Source organism: Lactuca virosa, chromosome 1, assembly GCF_052849685.1.
Source record: "Lactuca virosa cultivar CGN04683 chromosome 1, Lactuca_virosa_CGN04683_v6, whole genome shotgun sequence".
NCBI lineage: Eukaryota > Viridiplantae > Streptophyta > Magnoliopsida > Asterales > Asteraceae > Lactuca > Lactuca virosa.
In genome coordinates, this window is record NC_136426.1 from 153900597 (window position 1) to 153906895 (window position 6299).

General features: G+C 36.5%; 1 long non-coding RNA gene across 3 annotated transcripts; it reads left to right on the forward strand.

The window, feature by feature from the left end:
- The first annotated feature begins 1527 nt into the window (after positions 1 to 1527).
- LOC145107126 (uncharacterized) lies at positions 1528 to 5174 on the forward strand. 3 transcript variants are annotated; one of them, XR_013707736.1, is made up of 6 exons: positions 1528 to 1803; positions 1927 to 2746; positions 3517 to 3608; positions 3949 to 4037; positions 4681 to 4733; positions 5034 to 5174. It is a non-coding gene; the product is annotated as an uncharacterized LOC145107126 (long non-coding RNA). The 3 variants fall into 3 exon arrangements; XR_013707735.1 differs by having other exon boundaries at positions 3517 to 3571; positions 3641 to 4037; XR_013707738.1 differs by having other exon boundaries at positions 3517 to 3571.
- The last annotated feature ends 1125 nt before the right edge of the window (positions 5175 to 6299 follow it).

Sequence of the window (6299 nt, forward strand, 5' to 3'; positions counted from 1 at the left end):
ATCATCAGAGGATACCGATGAGGATAGAAAAGATGATGAGGAAGCAGCGGAGGAGTACGATGTGGTTCATGTATTTGGTCAGGTAATTGAAAGTGGCTATGAAGATTAGGTTGAGAGTGAATAGAGTAATGTTTTAGAGGTTGATGTGAATAAGTCTCGATTTGAGAAAATTGAAGTGTCTAAGAATTGAGATGATACGTAATGATGTGAGGGAGTATGGTTTTGGAATCATTGATGTTGATAAACTTGATTTTGTTCACAACTTCCAAATTGACGAATTTTAGGTGAATTTTACATTTATACACTAGTAAATTTGGCATTCAGTAAGATAATTACATCCAATGAAGGTTTATGATGAGGTAAATACCATTGTTTGTGAAAATATTGTCTAGTGGTTAGCCATTCAAGCTTTTTTAAGAGGTTCATCAGTTGTAGTTTCAATAACCACAAGTACAAACAAAATCTTGATTGTTGAAGCTGCAATTGTTGTTACAGCAGCTAGAGGAAGAACATTATTCTATGCTACTCCCTTTAAGGTACTATCTAATCAGAAGTTCAGGAGTTTTTTTTATCAAGAAAATCTACATCTAAGAAAACTAATAAAAGTAAATTCTTTTTGTTAGTTGCTCATAATTCATTTTATTTTTCAATGAAGCATTTGGTGAAGACAATGTTGGTCTTTTGACTGGAGATTCTGCCATCAATAGGGATGCTCAGGTTGTAATTATTCTATTGAATATGATCAAATTTCATATTGCAAGAAGGTTGTTTGAAGCATTTCTTGGGAAACAAGAATGTATGTAGTGTTGGTTGTTTGAAGATGATTAAAGATGATGAAAGCCGACAAACAGTGGAGAAGAATGTAGGGTTGTATATTTCAATTTACCCTTGTGACAAACATATTCTTAAAGGATGCAGTATATAATATAATGTAATTTATTTATTCTTCAAAAATGTTGTATATTATACAAAACATATAATATATATTACAAACAAATTCTTAAAGAATGTAGTATAGAAGGTTGTGTATATTCTTTAAAATATTATACACATTATTGTTTTATGTTGTGAAAATTGTTGTTTTATGTTATAAGAATGTTTCTTATTGTTTTAGTATATATTCTTGATTACATAGCAATATATGTTTCTCAAAGAATGAAATGTTATTTTATAATATATACATGTGTATTCTTTTAGAATATTTTATTTTTTGTGCAAATTATTATTATTGATGCAGTCATATTATTTGATAATGTTTAATTTTAAAAGAATCTCTTAAAGAACTCATATTCTTTAAGAATGATCTCAAGTTCCTTAAGAATGAACTTATATTTTTTTTTCTCTACTTATTGGGAGAATTCTTTAATTGTTCAGTATGATGCGTATAATATCATTTCTTAGATATATACGAATAGAGATCTACTTTTAATAAAAACCTCCCTAAACAGCCACATGACTCTCTTTTACACAACCACTTTGCCACGTGTAATCTTTCTAGACCCTCCACCAATTATTTTCCCGCTCATAGTATCCCTCAATGAAATCCTTATTCATGGAAAAAAATTGAAAACAATTTCCAAATTTTACCCGAGAAATCAGCTATCCTATCGAATATTTGCGACTTGATTAAGAAAACCCCATGATTTGAGGAACGAAGTTGACTCCTTAATCTCACCTCCATCCTTTTTAATGCTCTTCTTGGTCTTTTCATTATTTACGTCTCCTCCCAAATTGATTGCTTTTGTTATTGGAACCAGGGTTACCCCTAACGTTGATCCACAACTATTTCTCCAATTTTGAAAGGTAAATTCGAAAGGTTATTTGGGTTATGATTATTATTTTTATGGCTATCGTTCTCTTCTTCTTCGACCTCGCAGATGCTTATTTCACCAGTGTATTCATTGATTAGAGGGCTTTCGATTGTAGGTTTGATTGGTTTATCAACATTCATGGCGATATCAATCTTACAAAAAGGGAAGTTTCGGTTCTCAAACTCTCGATTCGTATTTCACTCTAATGTTTCGATTTGCACTCACTCCTACTTGTACATCTATATTTGTTATCTTTGTAGACCTGGTGATTTCATCTATTAGTTGGGTATTGAATACATACAATATGTTTTGTTGATCTACCAGAGCAGTTGATAATATCTTTATCAAGATCTATTTACCCTATCTAATAAACGAGTAGTTCTGATTGTCCGTGTCGCCCTACTACGCCTTGGTATTTAATATTTGCCACTGGTCGCTCATTTAGAAATGCTATCCCTTTTATGAACAATTCTCTACGTGTTTTTCGAATTTGAAATTGACTTTGCAATCCCCTATATAAATCAGCCGTGAGATTAGTCTATCATAAATTCAAACATAACAAAAAAGCGTATTTATCTCCCAATAAGTGTGTTGTATCCACAAAATTTTCTCCATATTTATCTCTCTCGCTTTCATGGTCTATGTTTCTCTTTTGTTTTTCATCTTCTCTTTTAGGGATTTCGCTGTAAAGTACAGGGTTTAATGTGATGCGTCTGAATTGCAAATGGAGGAACCACGATCGCAACTAGAAACGTTAGAAGTGACAAACGAAAACCTAGAGTCCTATGGTGATATGTTTGGTCGACTTTAGAGGAAGAAGCAAAGGAAATGCAAGATTTTGATACTATTTTCGATACGTCTATTGGAAATACCTTAAAAGTACCAAAGATTTGGGACTCCCTCAACAATGATTCAAGGATAACGAAGTCGGGAAGGTAACATCCGACAGTTTTTTATCTAAAAATGTTAATATTATAGTTTATAGGATGTTTTGATATGATTACGATTCATATTAACAGATGGCTATGTTAACAAAGATTAAGAGTCGTCCATCATATAACTAAATCAATTTCCCTCAATTTTCTTTGTATTTGAATTTTCTATTTGCATATTCCCCTGCCCTTAGCATACCAGCCCAATTAGTTATCAAGATTAACTAATCAAGTATAAGAGTATTTGTGAGAAAATCAAGATGTTTGTACAAATCATGTTGTCTCTAAATGTATGGGCCTGAAAGTTTTCTGTTTCACTCATCAATGAGTTTTATTAATGTTTTTGTCAAATTTCTTTAAATTTGTGGACGATCGCAAACTCTATGAATCTTATAAGTGAAGTTAAAGTCCAAAGGTGTATAACTCTATTATAGAATTTGGTTTCGAAGTTACAAATGCTTTTTTGCTTTTGTGGTTAAACACATCTTTTATAGTATATAAAATTAAAACTGGTTCTTCTATTTTTTTAAGAAAATGAATACAAGGTGTAGCATATGTTTTTTCATGGTAATTATATTGAAAGATCTAAAACCATTTGATGAAACTTTGGCTAAAATATGTTTAGCTCACACTTTATAAGATTTAGGTATGGTTGTAGAAGCTATAATATAGGCTCTATAAAGCTGCCAAACTTCTTTTCTCTTTATGTAAAACGTGAAATTTCTAGCATTACTGTAATGGATACTTACAACTAATTCATTTTTTACTTTTAGAAAACGGATTGAACTTGCTATGGTTGAATGACTATATGTTCATGTTGATTCCAAGGTAAATGATATAAGTTATGTAACATCCCGAAATTCAGGTACAACTATTTAACCCTTCTCTTTTGTCAAGTTGTCAAGATTGGTCCCTGAGTGAAAAAATGTTGCAAATGAGTACGCTGGGCGTACTGGAGAGTACGTTGCGCGTACTCATGCGCTTCAAATGGACACGGGCTCTTTAAGGTACGCTGGGCGTTCCAAAGTTACGCTGGGCCTAACTGGTCCAGATGCAAACCCTAAATGAGACTTGTGCAGTATATAAGGAATGATATGGCCTTATCCTCAGCCACCATTTCATAGAGAGAAACCCTAAGAGAGCAATTCCTTCGTACTAAAGCTTGTGTGTGAGTGTTTTGAGCTAAAAGTGCCTTCGTGTGTTAGTGAAGAAGAAGGGGAGGTGTTTGTGGAGGCTAGGGTTTGGAGTTCAAGCTTGGATCTGAGTTCTTCAGAGGAAGGAGCTTCACTTAGAGGTAAAAAGCTCAGAACTTTCCTCTTTATTTTGGCTTGGTGTTTCATGGTCCATTTCTAGGGTTTAAGTTCCAAAGATGGAGACTTTATGAGCAAAAGGGGCTCCATGGACCTAGATCTGTCCCATTTCAGTGATATGTGTGTTGTAGATCCATAAAAATCCCAACTTGGTCGTCATTAGGGAGTCATGTTTGAGTTCTGGGCTTTAAAGTGTTAGAAGTGGAATGATTTGGGTGTTGGTGACTCTTACAGCCATGCAAAGGCTTAAAGTCACCAACTTTATGGATTAAGAGGCTTAGGGGTAGTCAGATCTGGGAGTTGGACGTGTGTCTTAACCGTTTAAGACCCAAAAAGCAAAGGAGCATGAAACTGGGACTTACGCGGGGCGTAATCCCAGTACGCACAGCGTAGGGGGTCGCGTTCCCCGATTCTGTGAGGTTGCCGGGTACGCCCATCGTACAGGTTTGGTACGCGCAGCGTAACCCGGAGAGTTGACTTTTGTTGACTTTTAGGGTTTGGTCAATGTTTGGGTCTTTGAGCCATGAGAGGGGTAAAATGGTCTTTTACCCTTCTGAGAGTGCTAAGAGAGGGATTAGTCTAGCCTTGAGAGTTGTATTGATTAGAGTACTTATTCCATGTGATTAGGCGGAGGCTATACCAGATTTTTACCGAGTTCGAGATTTACCGAGTTACCCGAGGTGAGTCTTCTCACTATACTTTACCTAGAGTGGTAATTAGAGTTATATGACATAGTATCTTGTATGCTACTTATGTGATTGTGATGCACTGCATTATTTCTATGTGATTTATGCTGTGTATGTTCCAGAGTTACAGAGTTAGAACCGGAAGGTTCACAGAGTTAGGACCAGAGGGTCCACAGAGTTAGGACCAGAGGGTCCACAGAGTTATAGCCTCGAGTGACTAATATGTGTTATATATGGTATTTTGGGGAACTCACTAAGCTCCGTGCTTACCGTGTTATGTGTTATGTGTTTCAGGTTTTCTCGGGAACGCGGGACGGCACCGGCTTGATTGTACACACCAGAGAAAGAGTTATATTTTGAGGATCCTGGATTATTAATGGATTTGTGCTTTGTAATTTGAATAAATGAGATTTCTACACAATATGTTATGAAAAGTATGCGATTTTAAAATGAAAAATCTGTTTGAAAATTTTCGGTGTTACAACTTGGTATCAGAGCCTTGGTTTGAGGGATTCGGATGCACCTTCGGGTAAATCTGGACTCAAACTGAGGATTTGAGAAAGAATTATCAAAAGAAATGATTTTTCTAAAAACGAGCAAGCGTTTCTAAGAGAAAATGAGAAAGAGAAAGTGTGTAGAATCAGCCAGAGCCCGAACGGTGACTTCCCAAAGTACCTTTACTTTTGTGTTATGAGATATTTTATGATATATTTTATGAGATATTATGCATGCTAGAGATAGGCTAGGTAATTCATAAATTAGGACTAGAGTGGCCTGATTTGTGATGCCTTAGCCTAGGAAATTGCTGTTATCTGTGATGCACTTCCGAGTATATGCTGAGTAGGAGTATCCAGCAGGAATCCTTGTAGAGAAGGATTTGAGTAGAGGAGTAATCTAGGAGAGATGCCTAGATGAGCATTGTGGAGCCTAATCGAGAGAGTAGCTAGATACCCGCGAGGGGTAGAGTTGCAGAGTTCGGTGATATCTTTGAGTATAAGCAGAGCAAGTGGAGTTATCACCTAGAGTGAGTTCTACGTATTTATTCGATGCCCGAATGCTGCTTGCTTTGTGCTTTGTGGAACTCTCGATGATGGGAGTCAGCTACTAAGTGAATATGACGATATTCAGGAGGTAGATGGCTGGCATCATTAGGAATTCTTTAGCAGCTGATGGCGGAGAAGTGTGAGGACCTAGGGAGAACCTAGGGGTGATCATGGTCAGATGAGTGCGCTGACAGAGTAGAGCATTTTGCTGGGGAGTGAGCACGCGTAATAAGATTGACTGCTGAGAAGGTTGAACAACTACTTAGGGAATCTGGGATGGTTCATGTAGAGAGTATGGGTAGATGTGGCAGGTAGTATGGGCCCGTACTACTGAAAGCAGAGGACCCATACTCGATGCAGGGAGTATTCCGGAGGATTCTAAATAGCAGATTGAGAGGTGATGTCATGGTTCGAGTTCCATGATTGGTAGCAGAGTGAGAGGTGATTCCATGGTTCGAGTACCATGATTTGGAGCAGATCGAGAGGTGATGTCATGGTTCGAGTACCATGATTCATA